This window comes from Pyxicephalus adspersus, chromosome Z (genome assembly GCF_032062135.1).
Source record: "Pyxicephalus adspersus chromosome Z, UCB_Pads_2.0, whole genome shotgun sequence".
NCBI lineage: Eukaryota > Metazoa > Chordata > Amphibia > Anura > Pyxicephalidae > Pyxicephalus > Pyxicephalus adspersus.
The window spans coordinates 63,962,426-63,989,328 of NC_092871.1; the positions used below are offsets into that span (position 1 = coordinate 63,962,426).

The 26,903-nt window shown below is 39.4% G+C and overlaps 1 protein-coding gene across 9 annotated transcripts in view; it reads right to left on the bottom strand.

Annotated features, from left to right (window-relative positions):
• Positions 1-26,903, bottom strand: part of NTNG2 (netrin G2) — a 196,368-nt gene that overhangs the window by 76,135 nt on the left and 93,330 nt on the right. For 3 of the 9 annotated variants that reach the window (XM_072430752.1, XM_072430755.1, XM_072430753.1), the window contains exon 1: positions 25,001-25,309. The exons of 1 other annotated variant lie outside the window; for it this stretch is intronic. The gene's annotated coding sequence lies outside the window, so the exon portion shown is untranslated. Of the gene's footprint in view, positions 1-17,028; positions 17,157-25,000; positions 25,317-26,903 lie in introns of those variants that run through there. 5 more of the 9 variants (XM_072430754.1, XM_072430749.1, XM_072430750.1 and 2 more) reach the window with 4 other exon arrangements.

Here is a 26,903-nt window from a genome sequence, read left to right on the forward strand (position 1 = left end):
CTGACCCCTGCTCTAAAGTGTCAGGTTTGCTTTTATAAGTGTGTCTCTGAAAACCCAACTTTGTTGACAAGTTTAAAACATTTACCTTTAAAAAGGCCAGGTTATGTGCAAATAAGTAATGGAATTTTCTTCTCACACAATAAATGACCAATAAATAAAGCTCTCACTGACACCTGTAGCTGCAGGTACTATGGAGCAACTTATACCTAATTTCATAACAGTGAGAGCATCTTAATGCTCTAATTATTTTTTGCTTTTTAATTGAAAAAATTAAATTAGACTGAAATCTGGTTTAGGAGATTGAATGATTTGCATATTAGCTGTATCAAAAACCTAAGGGCTGCTTCATATCATATCATATGGGTAGGTATGTGAGTAACTGGGTAGCTGCATTGGAATAATGGGTGGTATCATAACAACTATTATAGCATGTTAGAAGCCTTTACTACTAGATAAAAGGAAAAGCTTATTTTTTTTAACTTTACTGCAATTAGTTACAAAAAAGTACACTGGGGAACAATTGTGAACAAGATTTTTGTTGACTTCAATTTTTAAGCTTATTTACACTAAAATAGGTATGCTGGTTTTGAAAAAGCATAGTGAATAAGCAATAGTGAATAAGCAATAGTGAATAAGCAAACTTTATTTTTCTACTTACACACGCATTTCCTTTCTTTCAGATCATGTCTGGCTCTGCTGTTTCTTGTCCTAAGTGCCTAAACAACCCTGATTCATTTTGTTGTATCTGTGGCAGTTTCACCATTCCCAGTCAAAGGACGAACATCAGCACATTTGTAGAGAAAGCCTATTTGGCATATTTCAAAGTTAAACTTGGTGATCAAGATAAGTCTTGGGTCCCTCATAAGGTATGCAAACAGTGTGTCAAGGGTTTATGGATGTGGACAAAGGGAACATGTGATAAGATGCCATTTGGTATACGTATGGTTTGGCGGGAGCCAGGAGATCATTTTAGTGACTGTTACTTTTGTATAGCGAAAACTTCAAGAAAAATAAATGTAACATAAAGTATCCTAGTCTACCATCGGTCATACGCCCAGTGGCTCATTCAGATGAAATCCCAGTGCCGGTTTTCATTACACTACCCTCTCTTGAAGAACATGATTATGGTGATGAAGTAGGTGACAACAATGATGAAGAGTTTGAAATTGAAGAGGACTCTGTTCGTAAGGGATTTGATCAGCATGAGTTGAGTGGTTTGGGACTATCAAAGAAGGCTTCAGAACTCCTAGCATCAAGACTGCGTAAGAAAAACTTACTTGAAAAAGGAACAAAGGTATCGTACTTTCGAACCAGAGAAATTGCATTTCTGCAGTACTTTAGAACTGACTGTAGCTTTGTGTATAGGTACATAGTTACATAGTAGGTTAGGTTGAAAAAAGACATAAGTCCATCAAGTTCAACCACTAGGGAAATAAACATATCCCAGATAAAAAACCCTATAAGACATAGTTGGTCCGGAGGAAGGCAAAAAAACCCTGGTACAATTTGCTTTAACAGGGGAAAAAAATTCCTTCCTGATTCCATGAGGCAATCGGATGTTCCCTGGATCAACAGTGACTGTTATTTTTATTTTAAAGCCTTAATACCCAGTTATATTCTGTGCTTCTAGAAAAACATCCAGCTTTTTCTTAAAGCCATCTATAGTAGTTGCTGAAACTACTTCCTGATGGAGCTGATTCCACATTTTCACAGACCTTATAGTGAATAATCCCTTCCTTATCTGGAGCTTAAACTTCTTTTCCTCCTGGACGCAAAGAGTGTCCTCTTTTTCTTTGTAATGATCTCAAAGTGAATAATAGGGAAAGAGAGTTCTCTATATGGACCATTTATGTATTTATACAGGGTGATCATATCCCCCCTTAAATGTGTCTTCTCAAGGGAGAAAAGATTCAGTTCAGCTAATCTCTCCTCATAGCTGAGCTCCTCCATTCCTTTTATTAGTTTAGTTGCCATTCTCTGCTCTCTCTCCATTTCAACAACATTTCAATGTCCTTTTTGTGAACTGGTGCCCAAAACTGGACTGCAAATTCCAGATGTGGTCTGACCAATTTTTGTACAGGGGCAGGATAATGTCTCCATCTCTGCAGTCTACTCCTCTTTTAATACAAGAAAATACTTTACTAGCTTTAGATATTGCAGCTTGGCATTGCATGCTGTTATTAAGTCTATGATCAGGTCTGCTTGTAGATTATAGACATCCTGTATGGACTTAATTCTATTACATAGTTTGGTGTCATCTACAGAAATTGTACTTTTAATCCCAAACTCTGTATCATTTATAAAGATGTTAAACAGTAAAGGTCCCAACACTGAACCCTGGGGTACACAACTAATAACCTTAGACCATTCAGAGTATGAATCATTAATAACAACTCTCAGGATGCAATCTTTAAGCCAGTTCTCTATCCATTTACAGATTGACTTTTCTAAACCTATCGACCCTTGCATATTAACCATCAAATGCTTTAGCAAAGTCCAAGTATACTATATCAACTGCTATTCCACTGTCTACCTGTTTACTTACTTCCTCATAAAAGAGTAAATTTGTTTGACAACTTCTGTTTTTCTTGAAGCCATGCTGACTATCACTTATAATATTATTTTCTATCAGAAACTCCTCTATGTGGCTCTTTATCAAACCCTCTAAGACCTTTCCAACTATGGACGTTAAACTAACAGGTCTGTAGTTACCTGGTAATGACTTTGCTCCCTTTTTGAAGATAGGAACCACATTGGCCTTACGCCAATCCACCGGTACCTTGCCAGTGACTAAAGAGTCTCTAAAAATTAAAAATAATGGCTTTGAAATAACTGAGCTTAGCTCTTTGAGGAGTGGATTTAATCCATCAGGTCCTGGTGCTTTGTCAACCTTAATTTTTCCCAGCTGTTTCTCAGTCATTTTAATTCTGAGCCATTGTGACTCATTTAGGGCAGTGACATTGCTATTAATAATTTGATTGGAGCTCTGCAATTTTCCTTCATGTACACAGAGCTAAAAAAAAGTGTTTAGTAAATCTGCCTTGTCTTTATCCCCAGTTACCAACCCAGTGACATCCTTTAGGAAGCCTACATGCTCAGATCTGATCTTTTTGCTAATATTATATTTGAAAAATTTGTTGGGGGCTTGCCTTACTTTCCTTTGCAATCTTTCATTTTGAAGTTTTGCACATTGTATCTCCTTTTTACATCTTTTGTTATATTCTTTATAGGTTTCAAATGATGAAGGTGATCCTTCATGTTTATTATTTTGGAATGCGCTTTTTTTGTTCCTTATGGCGTTTTTAACATCAGCTGTGAGCTACATAGGTTTATATTTTACCCTCTTAAACTTATTACCCATTGGAATATATTTTTTTTCCAATAATATATGTATTGCCATAACATACCTGGTTTAAGGGAGGAATTAGGAATTCCAAACTATAACTCAACTGAATGGCGACTATTCATCGATAGCTCAAACAGAGCTTAAAGTGTGTCCTCATTCACAAAGGCAATATATTTGGGTCAGTCCCAATTGGCCATTGAGTTTCTCTTTGTGAAGAATATGCAGACATAAAGAGAGTCATTGAGTTGTTGCAATATCACCAACACAATTGGGTCATCTGTATTGACCTTAAAATGGTATGCTTCCTTCTTGGTCAGCAACGCGGATACACCAAGTATCCCTGTTATCTGTGCATGTGGGACAGCAGAGCTGTGAGAGGCATTGGGTGGAAAGAAATTGGCCTCCAAGATCTGCCCTAAAACCAGTTGATCCAAACATTCTACATGAGCCACTTGTTGATAAAAAAGAATATTATATTCCCGCCTCTGCACATGAAACTGGGTCTGATGAAGCAGCTCATTAAAGCTTTGCCAACTGAAGGAGACTGTTTCAAGTACATAATTTTGGCCTTTCCTAGCCTGTGATTTGAAAAAGTAAAGGCCGGTGTGTTTGATGGTCCACAGATTCGGCAGCTCATCAAAGATGAACATTTCATCAAGACAATGTCAGAAGTCAAAAAGAATGCTTGATTATCATTTAAAGCCATTGTCAAGGACTTTCTTGGAAACACGCGAGCAAATATTTACACAGAAATTGTCCAGAAACTCTTGGAGAGCTACAAAATGCTTGGTTGCAATATGAGCATAAGGTGCATTTTCTGCATAGCCATCTTTCTATTTTACCAGGAAAACCTTGGTCCAGTCAGTGATGAGCAAGGTGAACAATTCCACCAAGATTTCAAGGTCATGGAAGGACGGTATCAGGGTAGATCTGATGTACATATGATGGCTGACTATTGTTGGAGCATCCAGCAGGATTTTCCTAACAATGAACACTCCAGGAAAAGCTATGATCGTAAATTAAGCGTAGATTTTTAGCTTAACTGCTTACTTGATTAATTTTCAAATGTTTTACTGTAAAAAAAATGTCATAGAGTAACAATAAATTCTTTGTATGAACAATATAAGTTTAAATAAACAGTGCATTCAAGTTATTTCATTATTTTTTCATTATATGTGAAATTTGTATGTTTTTTGACAAAAATGGAAGGTACCCTGTATCGTAAAAATTGGATGTGATAGCAAAAAATTGGGGTCATTTCAGGATTCACCACCCAAAAATTAGTACAAAAAACAAGTGTAAGATCTAACTCAACAAAAAATGTTGTGTTATGGTGTTATGGAAATATATGAACTTTGATATTTTGTTAATAGTATATTGACACCTTTGCACACACATGTTATACATTCCTGTGTGTGCATAGATTTAAATGTGAATATTATAGATCTGAACAGCTCATCACAAACAGTTGTTCATGCCAAGAGCAGGCTGTCAAGGAGAAACAATGTACTGTTAGGAGATGCTCATCTGTCCGGCAACTCAGTGCTGTGCGACATCGCAGTATAAAACACTGTTTATTCTGTCCAGAGATGTAATTTGCATTAGCCAGGAAAACTAAGATAGCAGCAGCACCTGCTTTCTTTTAGTTGTGCAGCCTAAGGTATTTTATGGCATCCCCAGCATCCATTGTTAGGCTGTACACAGCTGATGGGGATTCTAGAGGCTGAACATCTCTTCACTCAGTCCTGCACTGCTATTGGCTGCTGTGACTTTATAGCCTCTCTTCTCCCAGTAACCAATGCCTGTTGTAGTGCTTAGCTGGGCTAATCTGTGATGGAGATTTATCATCTGATTTACTGTTGCTGACCCTTGCCTGTTTCTGACTTTGCCAGTTTATGCAGCCTGGACCGACTTTTGCCTGTGACCCCTGACCCTGCGTGTGTTTTGTCCTTGTGTACTTGTGTACTTGTTTGGTGGACAGATATTCTCTGTATGACCTCTGCCGTGTATTCTGGTCTTGTCTCTGTTGGAATCTTGGTACTACTATCTGTGGGTTCCTGGCTTGCTGCCAGCCCATCCATCCCCAGACACCATCCCTTGTGTAGTAAGTGCTGTTGACAACTGAGTGCTGGGAGACGCAATTGGTCTCCCGAGGCAGAGCGGGGACTTGCTAAAGGTAAAGACTGTGGTGTTAGATTGGGGGACTGGTGTCTGGTGAGGACTAGTGCTGACCAGGGCCTTACATGTACAAAATAAAACAACTGACAATAACCAATCAGAAATAAACTCACACTGTCCTGCTTTAAAAGGTGAAAATTGATTGGCTAATAGTTGGTACTGATCCCTAAGCATTACTATCGTTCTGTATGGAACCTGTTAGGATAGACATATGAAAGCAGCCAATGCGAATGTGAGTTGCAAGTTCTATAAGGTCAGTATGACAGCCCTGGAGCCTTTAATGAGTTATTGGTAACTCCCATGCTTCTATTCTTATAGGTTCTCTAAGATATGAATTGTTTCACTAAACCTATAACATTCACGGTAATTTATTTCTAAATATGTTATACTTGGACTTTACATTATATTAAAAATTGCTAAGGAGGTGGAGTGCATCCAATTGGTTAGCACAGCCTACCATCTTAGGCCGGGGTCAGGTGAATTTTATGAGTTCACAATATAATAATACTTAAAAAAAATATTGTATCCGTTTACTGAAAAAATGCAAAACATTTTTCTGAGAATAAGTAAAGAACAGGATCTGTCATGTTTCTCTGTTAATCATTTTAATGAACTTCACAAATTCAATACATTAACGGATGAGACAAGTTCATGTCTTTAGGTACAATGCACGTTACCAGTAAGCCCTAAGACAAATAAATCACTAATTACACGAGGTAAGCACAAAATTGGGGGGAATCTTTAAACTATTCTCAGGCCATCCATGTCATCCTAAACTGTTCCAACTTGTCATCATCCTCTGCTACTAATTGTTCCAGAAAATGTGGATTTTTTCAACTTCCGTGAACCAGTCTTTAATAGACATAGTCGTCACCTGCTTCCAATACCTAGGTATAAGAACCCCGGCAGCAGTAAGAAAGTGACAAAGCACATTGCGTTTGGTGGATTTAATGAAACCCGGGATCATAGACAGAAGAGTCACTCTGGGACTATTGCAGACGTCAGAGCCCACATGTTCATTATACAACTTAATAATGGTTTCCCAGAAACAGCAGATGGCCAGGCACTCCCACCATTCATGTAACATGGAGCCCCTCTGGGTAAGGCAACGCCAACATCTGTCCGAGTGTGCTGGGGATATACAGTGGTGATCCACCGGGCAGAGGTACCACCGAGACAAGATCTTAGTTAGTTTATTGAGCTCTGCAGGTCAAAATAAGTTTGTGTTTAAGAGTAAAGGATTTCCCCCAATCATCTGCCATCACTGTTGTGCCCCATTCCAGTTCCCAGCAACAGGTATATGTGGGGACACCTTCAGTTGCTTCCTGATTGTCAAAATAAAGATTAGAGAATATTCGTGTGTGTTATTGGGATATCTCTCCAGACATCTGTCTCTGTGGGTGAAGGAGAAGTCAGGGTGCATTCGAGGAACTAGAAGTAGAAGCAGATCCTTTCAGCTGGAGGCTCGTTCCGGAATAGAGCACACAGGAATTCGGTAAGTACGGAAAGTCCCTGCCTTGAGGCTTAGGGGAATTCAGATCTTTCCGAAACTCTCTGTTGCTTCTATCCTGAATCCACTTAAGATAGACTTAAAGGGAAAGTATCTATCTTTAGAGAAGATAGACTTTAAACTGTGGACTTATTTGGAAAGTCCCCAGAATTAAAGACTACTGGCCAAGTCTAAATAGAGGAATTCTTTAGGGAAGAATTTAAAAGAGGAATTCTTTAGGGAAGAATTTAAAAGAAGAATTCTTTAGGGAAGAATTTAACTATTGTCTGCACCCTGGTTTCTATTGTCAGCCAATTTCTACCGCTTCTTATCTGTCGCTTGCTTATGCTCTCTTTTATGTTATGATGTTATGAAGCATTAAGTAATTTCATTTTTGTGCTGAAGGTAAGCAGCAAATGATACTGTTAAAACTGTAATAACTTTATTGTGTGTGTGTCCTGGAGAACCGTAAGACGCCCCACCACTCTGGCGAGGGGAAACCCGCTGACCCAGAAACTGGTGAGCGCAAGTGACGGTTTTAAGGGATAATACTAACAGGCAGTTGAGAAGGAAGTTAAGCTTAGACATCAGTCCTCTGTACCCAGTTGACCAGAATTGTCGGAGCCTTTACGGTTCAGTACAGCCAGTCCTGGGGAGAGTTCAGCTCTGCTTCCGTCTCAATTAAGTTACAAGAAATGGGTGCAATACAAGGAAAGGTTTCTCCACCCCCTTCGTATGTAGGAGAAACATGTAAGGATTGTGCAGCACGTGTCTGTGGCACAGACTGATAATTATTTAGTTACTCCCTGGGTGGATAATATGGCAGGATGGACAGAGGGGATGAAGAGTGTAAATCCGTTCCCTCAGGAAGGAGCTAATGACACCTTTCATATGGACATGGTTAAGGGGTTATGTTTAGGAGACACTGATTGTGTTAAATATAGAGGGACGTCCTCTCCCCTTTCTTGTAGATTCTAGTGCTACTAGTAGTACTTTAGGTGAGGATTATTATAGTGGTCCAAGAGAGAATGCTGAGCCCTCTGTGGGAATTAATGGGATACTTACAAGATCTTATAAAACTCCTCCTCTCTCGATCCAACATCCATACAATCACCAGTCAATGTTCACACACTGTTTCAGGATCATTCCAAATTGTCCTGTGAATTTATTAGGGAGAGATTTGTTTGTTCTATTAAGGTTGCAGTTGGGGATTAGTAAGATAGGACTCCTACATGTCACATCCTCAGTCATGCCCATCCATGTACCAAATGATAATTGTTTTTTATATTTGGAATGCCAACCACAGGATCCGCTACTCAATCAGGTTCCTCCTGAGGTTTGGGCAAATACTGACCAACATGTTGGCCTAATTTCTTGTACACCATATAAGGCAATGCTTAAGGCCGGCACTGCCCCTCTTTATATTAAACAATACCCACTTTCCCCAGAAAAAGAAAAGGGAATTGAGCCTATGTTGATGGAATTCCTAGGGACAGGGGTTATTGAGGAAATTACTTCCCCCTATAATACACCTATCAACCCAGTGAGAAAGACTGACAATACCTTTAGGTTTGTCCAGGAGTATAGAGCAGTAAATGCTCAGATCATACCCATAGCCCCTGTGGTTCCAGACGTGCCATCTCTGCTATCAGCTATTCCTGCCCATGCAGAGTTTTTCTCTGTTATTGATTTAAAGAATGCATTTTTTTCTGTCCCAGTTGACAAGCAGACACGGCCACTCTTTGCCTTCACGTTCAAATATCGCCAGTATACTTGGTGTAGAATGCCTCAGGGTTATGTAGACTCTTCGGTAGTCTACTCCATTGTCCTCCAGGCTACACTACACCCTTGGACTGCCCCTCATGTTTCTGTCCTTCTACAATATGTGGACGATCTCCTCATATGTAGTTCTACTCGGGAGGCCTGCCAGGCAGACTGTGTTAGTTTATTACGGGGTTATGTGAATGTGGACACAAAGTTTCAAGGAAGAAACTACAATGGTTTACGGAAAGTGTTGATTATTTGGGTTTTGTTCTCAGTAAATGTGAGAGGAAAATCAGCCATGCCAGAATTACCGCCGTGCTGGGTCTGCCCCGCCCACAAACCAAGAAAGACATGTTAACCTTTCTTGGCATGATTGGTTACTGCCGCCAATGGATAGCTGATTGTTCCTACTATGATAATATTCTGAGACAAGGTTTCAAGTCCTGGTCTGGGCCTACCCGACTATGGCGTGATGTTTCACTTATTTGCCAGGGACAATTGTAAAACCATGGCAGGAGTCCTGGTGCAAGAACATGGAGGCAAATTTCGCCCTGTTGCCTTTTTCTCAAAAGTGGTTCTGGTACAGGTTCAGGGCATGCCTGTGTGTCTCAGGAGTTTGGCAGCCTGTGCCATGGTTGCTGAGATGGCCAGGCCTATCACCCTAGGCCATCCTACCACTCTGCATACCTCACACAATGTTCAGGCCCTATTGAAAAACATACATACACAACATATGTCAGCACAAAGACTGAGTTTTGTTGCTATCTAACCCCCAACCTCATATTAAATACTGAGCACCCACATTCGGTCCAATGGCTATACTAAATGCCCTACTTGTATATAAGGGAGAGCAGGATGATTTGCCTCCTCCCCACGAATGTACTTAACTCATACATGAACACACCTTCGCTAGACCTGACTTACAGTCCACACCCATTGAAGGAGCATCTGATATTTTGGATGGATCCTGTTCCCACCCTAATGACAACACTTATCATGTGGGATACGCTGTGGTTCAACTTCCTGATGTTATTCTGGAATCGAATCCTATACGTTTTCAGTCAGCCCAAGCAGCTGAACTGATTGCCCTCACTAGAGCTTGTTGTCTTTTTGAGGGAAGAGATGTAAATATATACACTGATTCCAAATATGCCTTTGGGGTTGTACATGATCATGGGGTAATCTGGGAGAGAAGAGGCTTCACAGCTGCAGGACAGAAACAAATCTCACATTCCACCCTAGTACATGATCTCCTAGCCACCATCCAATTACCAAGCAAAGTTGCTATTGTCCATTGTAAAGCACATACTGGCCTCCAAACAGACATAGCTAAAGGGAATGTCCTAGCTGATACGGCAGCAAAAGAGGCTGCTATTAGACAGGCAGCAACAGTTCAAATGCCCTCCCTAGTTCCAGGAATTACCCTTACCGACAATCTATTGCTAAGCCTCCAGGATTTGGCTACAAGTATTGACAAATTAGAATGGCAGTCGGTAGATGCAGTACAAGACCCTGATACGACCCTTATCTGCAAAGAGGGGAAACCATGTATTCCAGTTGCAAGCGCCCCAATTTTAATTGCACAATATCATGGCCTTGGCCATAGGGGAGCATAGGCAACCACTGACCTCATTAGGAGAGATTTTTTTATACCAAGCCTTAGATCAAAGGTACAATCCTATGTTTCACAATGTATTATATGTCTCAGAAACAACCCAAATAACTCAAAGAAGGCCCAACATCAGCATCTGAATTACCCGACTTTGCCATTCACTCACTTACAAATTGACTTAACCCATATCCCAAAGACAGAAAGCTTTTGCATCCCAGCTTTTGCATCCTGGGTATGTAAGGAGCTTTCCAAAGCCTTTAGGATTGACTGGTTCCACCTCCCTTACCACCCTCAGAGTTCTGGGGTAGTAGAAAGGATAAATAGAACAATTAAAGAAAAAATAAGGAAAATTACTGGAGGCATGTTCACTAATTGGAAAAACTTTTTGCCTGTAGCCCTAGCAGAAATTAGGATGCAGCCTAACAAGAATACTGGTTATTCACCATTTGAGGTCCTAATGGGAAGACCCTTCCCCACCCCTTGGGGTCCAAAGGCCCCCGTGATAGAAAAAGGGGATCCAGAAGTAGTACAGGCAGAATATGTGAGGAAACTTGTAGAAACTTTAGTTCAAGTTGAAAAAGATGTTGCTCGTGCCTCTCCTTTCTCTCCACAGGAACCTACGCATACTTTCCTTTCCCGTTTGGACCACCCACCCAAGTGGTAGCAGTCACTAGAACAGCGATTCTCACAGAAGCTCCAATCTGGATTCACGCTAGTAGAGTGAAAAGGGTCCCTAGGGCTTCTTCTCCGGCGTCGAACAAAGACAAAGAGGGTGAAGCAGGTGTGAAATCCCTGAACAAAGAGGGGAACTCAGAAGAAGTCTCCCTGAAAAGTGCCTTGCCACAGGCTGAAGATGATGACCCCACAATATTCTGGGAGATTTGTTTGTCTGTTGATAATTATTTATCTTTGTGTTTTCTTGCCAATCTGGCTTAACACTACTTGTATTTATCATCCAGAGGAGATGAGTTTCTTATGCGGTGCACCGAATAATCAGTCAGTATCTAAAAGAGCTCAGGAGCAAGATCCCTTTGCTCCCGGCCCCTTTTATTCTGAACAGAATAGTATAGTCAGGATGGCAAATGCCCTAAATGTTAGCTCATTGGGCCTTAAAGACTTACAGAGCCCACAGGACCTTATAAAAACGTGTTATTGCTGTGCCCACGCCCGATGAATCCCTCCTTGAAGTCTGGTCGACGGCTAAAAATACAGACTCTCTTATTCCCGTGTATGACTTCTGTGGGGAATGTCAGAAATTAGGAAATAGCAGGGATAATATTAGAATAATTACTAATAATGTGACTTCAGCAGAGACCTGTTTTACCTTTTCCCAGGATATAACTTTATATTGTGATAATAGAGACATAAAAATAGGAGAAGAATAGTGTATATGATTATATTGATGACACCTGTAAAAAGAATAGTAGGATTGCTAGCTCGCCGAATAATTCCATGAGTTGTAATAAGACAATTGTGACTCCCAGTTTTATCTATAATATAATGCTCCCTAAGGGATGTTTTTTGTCATGTGGTAACAGCACTTACAATTATATTCCTGCCAATGTTATTGGAGGTTCCTGTACATTATCCAGACTGACTTTGGCCCTTCCCAGTCGACCCCCTATCAGGAGAGTTTACAGATCGTTTACCAAGACTTTATCAGAAAACTGTGACTCTACTCTACCCCTTCTCAGCCGTGCAGAATATACAACTTTGGGGGCCTCTATATTGGGAGTGCCTGGACTGGCTATAAATAATACTCGTACTATAAATTCTATTGCATATGACTTGGCTAAATCTCTGAATCATACTTCTACCACCTTATCAAACATGTTTTTTGATCTACAAGGAGTAAGAGGAGCAGTGCTAGAAACTAGATTTGCTGTGGAATATTTGTTACTTAAACATAATGTAGGGTATCAAGATTTTAAAGGAATGTGTTGCTTTAATTTATCTGACCATTCCAGATCAATCCAGTCCTATATTCAAGCGTTACATGAAATTGCCAATAATATCAAGAAGGATGTTGGTTCATCCTCCTGGTGGGACTGGTTATTGAGCTGGCTGCCGGATTTGAGTTGGTTAAGAACATTATTTATCAGTATTGTAATTACAATTGCTTCCTTGATTATCTTATGTTGTTCTATCCAATGTATCCCTTCCCTTATACAGATAGTCTGGGCAATGTGTCCAAAACCCACAGATCCTGGACAAAAACCTGGACAAAAATATGCTACTTACCTCTCTATTATAGAAAGAAGTGTCACCTAGGTAGCGGTGTTTGGTGGCTGACAAGATTAGAAAACCTGCTGTATGCATTGTTGGGGGGAAAGCCTGGATTGTCAAAAAGTGGTGTCATGGGGCCTGGGCGTGTAGAAAGTTTTCCTTCTCTGATGAGGTTGTCCCAAAGTCGTAGAAGATCAGACGTGAGACCGGGTATAGACGTGTTTGTGCCAAGGAGCTGGCGAACAATTCATGGAAGGGAACTTAAACTCTCTGGGGAAAGGGATTCCTCTAGGACGACCCAGCTCTTCCTTTTTTTATTGTGGAACCAAAAAATCAATCCGACCAGTACTGATGCCCTATAGTACAGCTTTATATCTGGGACCCCCACCCAACCCATCTGCTTAGCTTTTGCCAAAATACGATAAGCTATGCGAGATTGCCTGGCTTTCCACAAAAAGGACCTGAAAAGAGAATGGATTTTCCGTTGATATGAAGTGGGTAGGTAAATAGGTACAGATTGAAACGTGTATAATAGACGGGACAGAACAACCATTTTTAACGTGTTAATCCTTGCAAACCAAGAAAGGGGTAAGGAATTATTTTTCTGTAAATCAGAGTGCAATTTACTGAACAATGGGGTGTAGTTAAGAGAAAACAATTTGGAGGGGTTTGAGGTAATAAATATGCCTAAGTATTTAATTGCTTCTTTACATATTCTAAAAGAAGTGTTAACACTAATGGAGACTGCATGTGCAGCATTCAAAGTTACATTGAGTACCTCGGATTTAGACAAACTAACTTTAAAATTGCTAAAGGTACTAAATTTCTCAAATTCTTTCAATACAAGGGATAGTAATATGTGGGGAGGTGATATATACCAGGAGATCACCAGCGTATAGAGATAATTGGTAGTGACACTCACCCACTTGAACCCCTCTAATATCTGGGTTATTTCGTAAAGCTACAGCCAGATGTTCCATAACCAGAGCCTATAACAAGGGTGATACCATTCAATATCCGTATATATATCAATATAAATAACAATTTAACATCAATGTTGATAGGGGAAATGGGTCTGTTTGGTCTGTTTAGGAAGAATTGTCACATGGGCCTCTAAACTATGTGCTGGAAAGGAGGAGAACACCTTCCTCAAAAAAGGAACTAGATTAAGAGTATGAAGTTTGCAGAACTTAGGGGTAAACCCATCCAGGCCAGGGCTCTTCCCTGCCGGAGTGGATTTTATGGCCGAAGCTACCTCCACCTCTGTGAAAGGGGATTCCAAGGATGACACCACCTCCGGTTCTGATAATGGAAGAGATGTCTCATCTATATAATTTTGGAGAGCAATGGGCATGAGCGGGTTTGATTGGAGTTGATATAGGTCCCTGGAATATTTATGAAATGTTTGCAATATGTCTTGAGGGATAGATGTTGAATTTCCCTGAGCAGTACGAATTGATGGGACATAGGTGATAGGTGCTAGTGGGTGAAGTCCCCAATAAAACAGTCTCCGGCATTTGTCCCTATATTGATATATAATTTTACAAAAGCGGTCTCTGTACCGCTGATATGCCAAATCATATAGCTCTAAAAGGCTTGTTCTGGCTGCAGTTATTTCTAAAAAGATATCAGAAGACAAAGTTTGTTTGTGTAGAACCTCTAGGTTTTGGATTTTAAGCATTGTGTTTTGTATGTCTTACGACCTAATTTTTTTAAGGGATGAGCCCTGCTGGATGAGAACCCCCCGAAGCACTGCCTTCAATGCCTCCCATTAAACAGGAAGAGGAGTTGAGTCTGAAGAGTGATCTTGTATAAAGTTAGAGATAGCATCAACCACTGCCTTGGCACAAATGGGGTCTTGAATTAAAGAAGCATTACACCGCCATGTCCACCCTCGTGAATAGCCTGGGGGAGGTGAAAAGTAGCAGTGACGGATGCATGATCTGACCAGGGACAAGGATAGATGGAGGAGGTGGGGTGCCAATCCAATGCAGAGTGACTAACAGATAATCTATGCGTTAGTACACCCGATGTGGTTTAGAAAAAAATGTGCCAAACATCCAATAACCTAAGTACACCTAGTTTAGTACGAAATGAGTTAAGCTTGGAGTAAGAGATGGGAGTTTTACCAGAGGAGGTGTCTATGCAAGGGTCAATGGCAAAGTTAAGGTCGCCACCCACCACAATTGTTCCATCTGCAAATCCCTTAAGAGCATCTAAATATTTGGTTGGAGGTTGGGTGAGTAAAGGGAGGCTATTGTGTACATTCTGCACCAGATGGTTACCTTAAGAAATAGATATCTACCCTTAATATCATTAAGGGAGTCAACCACCTGAATTGTGAGAGACTTGTGAAATGCAACAGATACTCCCTTAGTTTTGTCATTAGGGTTGGAACTATGGTACCAGGTGGTATACTACCGATTACGAATAGATGGAAGTTTGTTGGTTTGGAAATTAGTTTTTTGGAGTAGAAGAATATGGACTCTAGCCTTATGTTGTGCATATAGTATATGGGATTGTTTATTAGGGCTGTTAAGGGGTTAAGGGTACGAACCCTGAGAGGTTGGGCTTGGGGACATTGCGAGGACATTTACAAACTCAAGTGCATTAAGTATGGTTGGATAAGGGAGGGGAGATGGAAGGGAACTATGGGGAGCACAGAGGGAGGGGAAAGACTAGACAAGGGGATAAAAAAACTCACCAAGCGGACAGGATTTCACGCCTAATTTGGAGGCAGAGGAAAGGGAGTGTATCCCAAATGGACAGTAGGCTTATGCAGGGGAAATGTCAGCCGATAGCGGGACCTGTCCAATCCCGCCCCAGGGGAACCCCGCATACCCAAAACATGGGGAAATAACAACAGCAAAAACATTTATACCCGTATGAGTAAGAAAACCAGAAACCCCCCGACAGTAAACATATTACAAGGAGGGTAAAAAGAATATCAAGTATGCAAGATATATAGATTGGAGGACAGCAGAGTACTTAACAAAAATATACTTTTATATTACCAGTCCAGGTCGCAAGAAATAGGAGTAATGACATTAGAAAAATCCACTCGGGGAAACAAGAGTACCCCCTCCGTATCCTTGCGCGTATATCACAAAAAAAAGGGAAGAAGGAGGGAGGTAGGTCTGCTCGCTTGTAAATAGGCTCCACAGAAGAACATCGGTGCCAAAACAAAGGCAGGACACCCAGACATATGCAAAAAGGTAAAAAAAAAAGGGCAAAGAAAATGAAGATTGAATAGTAAACATCTCCAAAATATTAGCAAAACCGGAAACAGTAGGTGTACTATGTTCGGTTTCCAACGTCCAGGAAATGAACACTAAATTCAGAAGATATGGACCGCTAACAAAGTTCCTTAAGTGGATGAAGAAGTGCCAGGAGCTGTCGCCAGAGATGAAAGAGATGGAGGTGGTTGCATTGGTGGTGAAGAAGATGGTACCTGAGGACTTCGATATGGAGTAGGCATCACAGAAAGCCAAAGGAGCACCAAAGGAGGCAAGTGCAGATCTTCAAGAAGTCAGGGTAGATCAGATGGCTGGCGAAAAACGTGGTTCTTCCCCCCTTTTTGAATAATAAGATGAAAAGAGTATCCCCATCTATAAAGGAGATGTCTTTCTTTCAGTACCTGCAATAGTGAGTAGTAGTGTAGTGTAGTGTAGTGTAGTGTAGTAGTGAATAGTTAAGAGCCCTGCGGAGGTCTAATGTGTATTTAGAGAGATCTGGTAAGAGTTGAATGTTCACCCCATGATATTCAATAGAAGCAGCCTCCCTAAGCTTTTCTCATAATGTCCTTTTTAATGCAGTGGAAAAGAATTCTACAAATGACATCTCTTGGACGTTGGGCATCCTTACTATGTGGGCCCATGGTCCTGTGTACATGGTCAATTTCTAAATCCACATCTGATGGTACATTCAGTAACTTGGCAAAAATAGTGCTTACTGCAGAGGCTAATTCTGAATTAGAAACAGATTCTGGCAGCCCTCTGATACGTATGTTGTTCCGGCGGTTGCGGTTTTCTTTATCATCATGTAACAAAAAGAGCAATGCAATTTGCGCTTCATGGCGCTTCAATATTTTACCATGGGAGGACACCTGAATAGTAACCTCAGCACAGGTAGATTGTACTGTTGTAGTGGTGTTGGTCACCTGCTGCTAGGATTTTTGAATACCTTGAAATTCAGCTTTACAGCTAGACTCCAACCCCCAATACTGGAGCTTAAATTCTGCTTCATGGGGAGAGCCCTTAAGTGGGCTTTCCATTCCCATGCCTCTTCATAAGCATGTAATGGGGAACCGGAAATGGAGGAACCCTCCATGGAGACCATGAGGCAATGGCTTTTATTGGGAGATTCAGGGGGTCCTTGAGCGGAAAAAGAGGACGAATCCTCAAATAACGGTACCTGGGAGGCTTGGTCCGGCGGAGATGTAGTATGCAGGCCACTCTCCCGCAGTTCTAGATCAGGCGACGCAGCTGCGGCTGTAACTTGAGGCCACGGCTTTAGGTCCTGGTCTTGTGCGGCCCGCGCGCCTGGAGTAAAAATGCTGCCGTTGAATGCCATTTTTGTGGGTTTTTCACATATTAATGTGCATTACTGATTACAGATAGCAGTAGAAGGACAAATCTGCTCTTTTATAGATAGTGTGCAGTAAGAGCTGTCACTCTAGAACAGGAAGTATGTTACTGGTAGGATCACAGGTGAAAAAGAGAAAAACATGAAAAAGAAAGCAAATACAGCCACACCAAGAGATGATAAGATGCAATATGCCACCTGTCTGCCCACTAATACATATAAGATAAAAGCCACATAAACACACACAAGCTATATATAATAAATATATAAATATGTATATAAATGTTTCTTATTTTCTGAAGTCAAAACAAAACAGGAACAATGTACAGGACTTTTTAGGCCTCCAAAAAGATATTTTCATATAAAAAAACAATAAGACATTTTAATGATACATAATAAAAACAGTTTGGAAAACAATTTATTCATTCTTGTTGGTTTTTCCAGCGGACTGACAAAAAAAATTCGATGCTCGATGCCACATCACACTAAAGATACTCAAAACAAAACAGAAACAGTGTCATCCAAGTTTTTCATTAAGGATGACGTTTTGCGATGTGTGTTCGATTATGTATTTTAACGATTTATTCATGATGTAAATTGATAATGTAATAAAATATATGTATCATATGTAGAGCTCTGTGATTTCCTGAAGAAGCAGATATCTTCTGCCAAACCCGTTGAATGTGAATTGGGATTGTTCATTGAGAAAAGGCAGTTCCATCTTTTATTAACTGTTTTCATATGTACTAATAAAATGTCTTATTGTTTTCTATTGAAATTATTCTTTTTTTTGGATGCCTAAAAAAGTCCTGTACATTGTTTCTGTTTTGTTTTGAGTATCCTTAGTGGGATGTGGCATTAAATGTGTAAAATTATTTTTTAGGTCATTCCTGGAAAAAATAACAAGAAAGGATATATTTTAAAGTTACGTGGCATTCCCTGTATTTGTTCCTGCTACAATCATTTCAATCTCCAGAGAAAAACATTTGTTTTCTATTCATGTAACCAGCAATATATTATTTATAAATTCATGAACAAAAAGCACTATTAAAAAAAGTGAGTTTCCCCCTATAAAGGCCAAGTTTTTTTCTATTAAACGTCATAAATAGATTTACTGTTTGTATACATTCCTTTTGCTGTGGAATTTCCAGACCCAGAGAGCACAAAGTAGGTTATCTATGTATAAAAAATTGTATGTATGTATGTATGTGTGTATGTACTTTCCACCATCACAACCAAATGTTCCAGACATTTCAACCAAACATGCCATACATATGACTGAGACTCATGTGAGTGCACCAGTCATCTTTGTACAGCGCTGTGCTATATGTCAGAGCTATATTTGTATGTATGTATGTATGTTTTATATATATAAATGAGTGTATGTGATCACTAGGAAACGCATGAAGACATTTAAACCAAACTTGCTATGTTCCATCATCACTCGGAAACCCATCAAGACATTTAAACCAAACATGCTAGACATATGACTCAGACTCAGGTGAGTGCACCGCTGATTTTTGTACAGTGCTGTGATATATGTCAGAGGTATATCTGCATCTATGTATGTATGTGTGTATGTATTGCTCAGTAACAGTGTGCCTTTTGCTAATATTTTTACATACTTTTTACTCTTTTTACAAATTTCTGGCCTGTAATAATGCCTTCGAGAAAACGTAACGCAATTGGCCGAGTGCAATCAAAGGCAAAAAAAATGAAACAACACAGTAGACAAGAAAATCCCGAGGACAGGGAAAGAAGACTTGACACGCTGCGCGAGAGAGCTAACAGCATGGGGCCAGACTACAGGATAAAAGAGATAGAGCTACTACATCTAGAGCTTCAGAAACAGTTTAACAGCATGAGGCCAGACTACAGGATAAAAGAGATAGAGCTACTGCATCTAGAGCGTCAGAGACAGTACAACAACAAGAGACCCGACTACAGGAATAAAGAGATAGAGCTACTACATCTGGAGCTTCAGAGACAGTACAACAGCATGAGGCCTGACTATAGGATAAAAAAGAGCTACTACATCTAGAGCATCAGAGACAGTACAATAGCGTGGGTCCTGACTACAGAAAATGAAAGAAAGAGCTACTACATCTAGAGCTTCAGTGATAGCACAACAGGGTGAGACCAGACCACAGGAATTGAGGAAAAGAGCTACTACATCTAGAGCTTCAGAGACAGTACAACAGCATGGGGCCCCACTACAGGATAACAGAGAACGAGCTACTACATCTAAAGCATCAGAGACAGTACAACAGCGTGAGACCTGACTACATGAAAACAGAGATAGAGCTACTACATCTAGAGCTTCAGAGACAGTACAACAGCATGAGGACAGACTACAGGATAAGAGAGATTGAGCTACTACATCTAGAGCTTCAGAAACAGTAAAACAGCGTGAGACCCGAGTAAAAAGGAAATGAGAAAAAGAGCTACTACATCCAGAGCTTTAGAGACAGTACAACACTGTGAGACCCGAGTACAGGAAATGAGAGTAGGAGCCAGACGATCATGGACTGCAAAACATTTTAGCTTAGCATTGGAAGGAATCCGCTATGATCCACATAAAGACTACTTGCAGCATGTAAGTGTTACCATCGGAAAAATGGAAATGGTTTGTAGTAACTGTCAGGCCAAGAAGTTTAAATCTGAGTGTCCTGGTATTTGCTGCAAAAAAGGGATATCAAACTCTGCCAACTGGAAACACCACCACAAGGTCTTTGGAATTACACATACAAAACCTCAAATTCACATTCACAACCTCAAATCCACATTCACGGTGCAAGGGGAAATTTACTATAAAGCAGGATTGTTATTTCTGCTGCCAGATCAACCACCAAAATTTCTACAACTATATTTTATTGAAAATGAACTAATAGAAACTGACCAGAGGTGCACCTACATCTCAGGAACAAAATTTCAGATTGTCCTAAAATTACAAAGGATGTTTCATGAGCACAGTGTTCCTAAAATGTTAAATGTTAAAACAGCATTGGAACATATGCCATTAATTTAGGTTAATTTATTTGTATTTTAATTTATTTGTATATTGTACTTATACTTTTAAAACCTGTAAAAAAACATTTCTTTGATTAAACCTTATAGCTTTATTTGATTCCTTTTCCTGTATAATATAAGATTGCAATAAATAAATACCCGGGCAACGCCGGGTAATCAGCTAGTAGCTCATAAAATAAAGAATGTGTATAGGGATGGAAACTGCCAGTGGATGGAGGATGTGAAAATGGAAGAGACTCAGCAATGCATTATTCAATGGAAAACCAGGTGTACACATACCATATCAATGTAAGCAACCAGTGCCTGGGGAACTAATAGTTTCAGCATGTCCTGCCAGTTTATGGCATGTGAGCACAAAAGATTCTACATTGCAGTGATCATTAAATACCTTTATTCTATTGTTTTTGGCTCCAGTAGATATTATCCTTACATCTCTCATGAGAACGGGAAAATGGCAAACATATTCCTACTCAATGTTAACCCCATAACCACCAGACCTGCAACAAGTACACAAGTTTACTGTGCACATTATGAGCTCTATTTATAACAGGTGGAATCTGACATTACCTCAAACATTCCCTCCTGGGAATCTTCCAAGTCCATGTGTTTCAATGACAGTAATAATTCCCATGGGGGAATGTTTGCTAGACTATCAGAATCCCTCTTTTATAAAGAAAGAGCCCCTATGTGTGTGTTTCTATCTATTGATATATTTATCTTTTTTAAATTAATTACATTGGCCTCATAGTATTCATGGGTCATTTTGTGGTTTAATAGATAATGTGGTGGCAGTGTCGTTTATTAGAATACATATCTATCATCCGTCTATCTCTATCGAAATATCAAATATATATGTAGCTATTAAACAAACAACTATCTTTCCCCATCAGTCTCTTTATATGTTTCTATTTGTTCTCCTATCTTTCTGTTTTGTCTATTTTCTAAATATCTCACTATCTCTATTTTTTATATTAGACATTTGTTGTATTCTCTTTAGTCACCACCTACTGGAATACCATATGCCAAGTATTCACCTCCTCTGTTCCTCTAGCATCCATAATTCCTGAGCTTAAATCTGCTTTACAGTATTAAGTTGTTGTAGGATATTGTAACTAATAGTGCTCCAATGATGTTGTTGGTCAGCAGTGTCTAGGGTCATTGTGACAGCTAAGAAAGTTTAGCTTTTGCTGCCCTCTTTCCCTCCAAGCTCAATTCATCAGGTGGAATTTACCCAGTGACATATAAATTCTCAGCAGGCAATATTAGATGCCAGCCAGGCATACACTGGAAGGAGAGGATCGATCCTTGTTCACTCCTTTTAGGAGAACATACTCACCACTGGGGACTGATAAGCAAAGTATAGTGAACACAAAATTAGATTGTAACCTGCGTCTCATTTTATGTTTTTTTCTGTTCCTTGTATTCACTAAATATATTTTGTAGACACCTCTTCTTCCATTAACCTTTTCCTGCCATTAAACGCATTTATAGTAATTTCCCATGACTATATTACAAGACTTCAGGATTGTAGAAAAAAGCTATGTATAAATGAATAAATTCTCTTCTTTTAACTTCACTCTGCCATTGCTAAATGATCGGGAGACGAAAAACAATGTGGAAGTTGTTATATAAACTTACAATTCATGAGATTCATAGAATTGTTACACATTCAAATGCTTGGTCAAAAAATAAAAAAAGACACATTCACATGTTTTTTGAAATTTATATTCCCTTATTTGTGAATGTGATCAATTCATGATTCACGGAATGGCTACATGGATCAGTAGAAACTGTTCTGTAAAGTATATTATGATGAATTTATGTTTGACCTATTTATATGTCCTGTGTTGCTAGTTTGCACTTACAGTGAAATAGGCCACAGGAAGTTAATCTGCCTGGAATAGTGCTGGAAGTACGGGTTCCTGAAAAGTTCCATGCCTTCCAGACTATGCTCTTCCACGCTGAGCAGTAAGTGCTCCACAAGATTCATTCCTTCTCAGCTGGGAGCCTGATTACTCAAATCATATAAATATTTGAAATGTGACACATATTCCTGGTGGAGTGATTTATTATTATGCTGGGGAATTAGGTAGTATTTTAAGAATTCGACAGATTTCTTAGTGCCAAATTATCTCTGCATCACTTAAATTAGATATCTAGCTAGACAGTTGCCCATTTTATCTATCTATCTATCTATCTATCTATTTATTCTATTCTTCTTTATTTCTATGTATGCAAGTATGTTTGTATGTATGTATGTATGTATGTATGTATCTATCTATCTATTTATATATATGTGTATCTATAATCTATTTCTAATGCATCTATTAGCAAAATTATGTGTATGCTATCCATACAATCCTAATCCAATATTCTGTCTATCTCTCTATCCATGAATTTACCTATCAGCCTATCTATGATCTTTCTTTCTATTTATCTGTATATCTCTGCTTTACCCCATCAGTCTATTTACCTATCTGCCTTTCTATAAATGAATGTATCTATCCATGTTCTAAGAGTCTATCCATCTAGATATCTATCTTTTTCTCCTGTACCCATCAGTCCATCTATCTAATAAATCATGAATCTGTGTATCCCATCTCTGTTGTCTTCATTAGCCTGTCTTTGCTGTATCTACATTTCTATGAATATCGAGTTATTATATCATCTCTTTAACTATCCCATATCTATCTGTCAACCTACACAGATATTCAATATTTATCTATCTATCTATCTATCTATCTATCTATCTATCTATCTATCTATCTATCTATCCAGTTAAAATATCATATATTTAACTATCCAAAATCTATCTATCTATCTATCTATCTATCTATCTATCTATCAATCTATCTATTTGTCTACCCTATATTTATTTATCCAGCTTTTTATTCACTCAGTATCTATTTTTGCTAGTATATATTAGTTGCATAGAAGTAATAGAAACTGTGGTGGGAGTGTGTGGTGCTGCTAATAGTTTAGCAGCACCACTCAGAGAGCAGCAGAAATGACTGTACTAAAAGGAGGAATGCAAATCAGAATATGTATTTAAATAGTTTATTATGCAGATCAAGTAGCAGAGCTGCTGTTTATTTGTCAATCTGGAGAGAATCTGCTTGCACTGCAAATGTTTCTATGAACTGATCCACTATGGAGTAGGACTGCTCACATACAAACTAATCTGGCATTACAGCTCCATCGAGACTGCTTGTTTGCATTGTACAGACTGCAATACCCCCAATACATGGAATGCTGTTTATATTTTGAGCCCCATGCACATCAATCACATCCCTCTAAATTAGGGGTCAGCATTCACTGCCAGGGAAGGGGAGACTTGTATGAATACACCTCCTGGTGGCTAAGGAGTTAAAATACAGAATATAAAGAGCACTGAATGCGCAGGTTTCTTGAAGTCTTGAAAATTGTGCAGAGATGTTTAACCAATTAATGCTATCCATAAGTCTATTTTTTTAATTATTTCTCTACCATTCTATCTATGTACCTATCTACCTATTTCATGTATGCTACTGTATTTGAACATCTATAGTATTTGAATTTCACAACTTGGTACCCACTGAACTAGCTCCAACAACTTAGCTTACTACTAGATACAAAAATAACTACACAGAACTTATTAAAGAAAATTATATCTGGGTTGTAGCTATGGAATAAAACCTCTTTACCAATAAAGCTATCTGCAACTGCAAGGAAATGATGGTCCATGTGTCTGAAATATAATGCACAGGCCTCTGAAAACATAACCCGGAGTTCTAATGTGGGAAAATGTAGAGCTGGGATAGAACTTTCACAACTTCACAAGTCCATGTCTGCAGTTCAGGAAAATCTGACAGACAGACAGATAGATATAGATAAATAGCTAGATATAACTAATTATAAAGATACATAGAAAAGAGAGATTATTGATAGCAATAAATAGATATTTGATAATTATATAAAGAGAAAGAGAGAAACATATGAAGTGAGAGAAAGAGAGATAAAATAGAGTTATTGATGGTGAAAGAAATATGAATAGAGATGGACTGATTAATAAAATAATTTATAACGATAAATAGAATGGATAAATTGAATGAATTATTATAATATATATATTACTATTATATATTTTACTATTATAGAGGGATAGACAGATAGATAGAGGGATGGATAGATAGGTGGATAGATAGATAGATAGATAGATAGATAGATAGATAGAAGATAGATAGATAGATAGATAGATAGATAGATAGATAGATAGATAGATAGATAGATAGATAGATAGATAGATAGATAGAAAGATAGATGAATGGATAGAGAATTATGGACAGAGATAGACAGAATCAAAAATAGAATATATATTAAATAAATATAAATATAAATTGAAAGAAATGATGAATGATATAGAGAGATGGAAGATGAAGATATAAAACAGTCAGATAAAATGCATCATGGTGATAGATATATACATAGAATTAGATTGAATGATATGATGAATGCTAGATAATTATAAATGAATATGGCAAAATATGAAGATTCATAGATAGATGTGAAAAGAATGGATGGCAGATAGGACAATGATAAGCATTGGTGTTTTGCTGAGATGAGACCCCTGTTGTCCCTTTTCTATGGATCTCTGATGTTCCCTGCAGCATGTGTTCTGAAGTCTCATTACTGTATAAAGTTGGAGAAGAGAAGCAGCAATCAGCTCTGTAGTCAGTGATCATGCAATCACCCCTGTAAGTGTACCTCTCTGCTAGATATGTGGATAGCTCACCTGCTTCCATCTCGATGATTCTCTCTCAGGACAAATTCACTGTCAGTGGTCTCCTGGCAGACAAACAGCCAGAAGTAAACTTTTCCCCAGTGTCCGCTCTGAAGTTCTCTCCAGAGTGAAGGGCAGACGGGAGGAGGCTTTGCGGAGTTAATGTCGCCAGCTAAATCCTCCAGCCATCAGTGCTGGGCGCAGCCTTCCATCGTCCCCGCATGCCAGCTCACATCGATTTGTCAGCAGCTGAGCGGAGGAGCCCCAAGTCGGAATGATCAGTCTGCGATCAGCACCACGCTGTGCGGACGGCTCCGGGACGCCACGCCCCTCCCGATCACGCCCCGTACTGCTATAGCAGGGCGTGGCCTCTCATGACCTCGGCGGTGGAATTAATGTGCGAAAGGTCTGCTTAATCCTTCATCTGCCTGTCTCTCAGATTGCCGGCCAGAGCTATTCGTTACTCCAGGTACCGTCTAAGCGCTGCACAGGAGATGGGTGAAGTTTGTTTTATATGCTCAAATCAGAATAAAGACAAAGCTTTCCATAACGACACGTGGGGGTGGGGGTGGTGGTGGTGGTGGGGGTGCTCCAATGCTAAGCAGGTTGAGTGTCCGCCAGATGTACCGACCTTCTGGTGAGCTCGGTAATACTTTAGTTACTGGTGCTGATTTACTAAAGAAAAATAGTTCCTTTGGCAAAGTCAGACAATTCCTTGCAGGGATTCGTTCATTTAGCTTAGTAAATGAGATAAGTTATCAATAGATTCACTAAGCAAAGTGAACAGCATAGATTGTTTTATTAAGTCATCCCTCAGTGACTTGTAAATACTGAAAATCCATTCTAAGTCAGAGTAAAGTCAATCATTCTTACTGATATGCTACATGCACACTTTGCACCGCCTTATGACCATCACTGCTGCTAAGCATTCCATCACTGCCTCTGCCAGTGTCAGCACGCTACTATCCTTGTGGGAATAGACAATGTAGGGGCTGATGCCAACAGTCACATAAAATGGAAGAGGAACATTTGGAGCACAGAGGTGATAATTATATGCCCCTATACACAATATTTGCAGAATTAGGTGTAGCCTCAATGTCCCCACCAGGAAAGGTTTGCTTTGGCTTCCCTTCAGCGCAATCCACAATGTCCTCTGATGTAGTCACAGTGACACTGCAGGGACATGGACGCCTTGATTTCCAGTTGATGATTACTGTCTTGGGACGTCAGTCCTGTGACATATCAGTACTTTGATATTTTCTCATGGCTTACTTCAAGTCCTGGTCTGCATGCATCATGTTTCTCTGTGTAGTTTACACTGCAGACAGGCTTAATGTAAACAATGCATGTGCAGCTCCGTGAAGATTACCACTGGCTGCTGGGAATAAATTAACTCCTGTGTAAATGCACATCAATCTTATCTAGGCAATCAAGGTGGCTGAAGATCCTAAATTTCGGAAGAGGTCTAAAGATGTCGGCAATAGGGAAAAAAGAGGTGAGTTTGGTTAAAACAATGTGATCAATAGGCAAGCTGTATTTTATTGAAGAATCATTGCTATTCCATGGAAGAGGGGTATTAAACTGAATCTGTTGTTTTGCCCTTTATTAGTAAAGCACAAGTTCTCATTAGGAGGAAACATGGAAAAGTAATCCATGCTACCAAGAGGTTTGTCCTGAAAATTACAGCTCAGCTCCAAATCCGCATCAACATACAAAGTCATTTTTAAGGGTGTCACAATCTCACTGCCGAAATTCTAAATTAGTTCTGTGTTTGGCTGGTGAAGTATGAAAAGAAAGCAAAGGACAGCTGGGGTTTTGTGCAGCCGATCAAAGTTATACCGTGTTTCCCCGATGATAAGGCAGGGCCATCAAATAAGACAGCCCCCCCTTTTTAGGTAAAAATGAAAAATAAGCC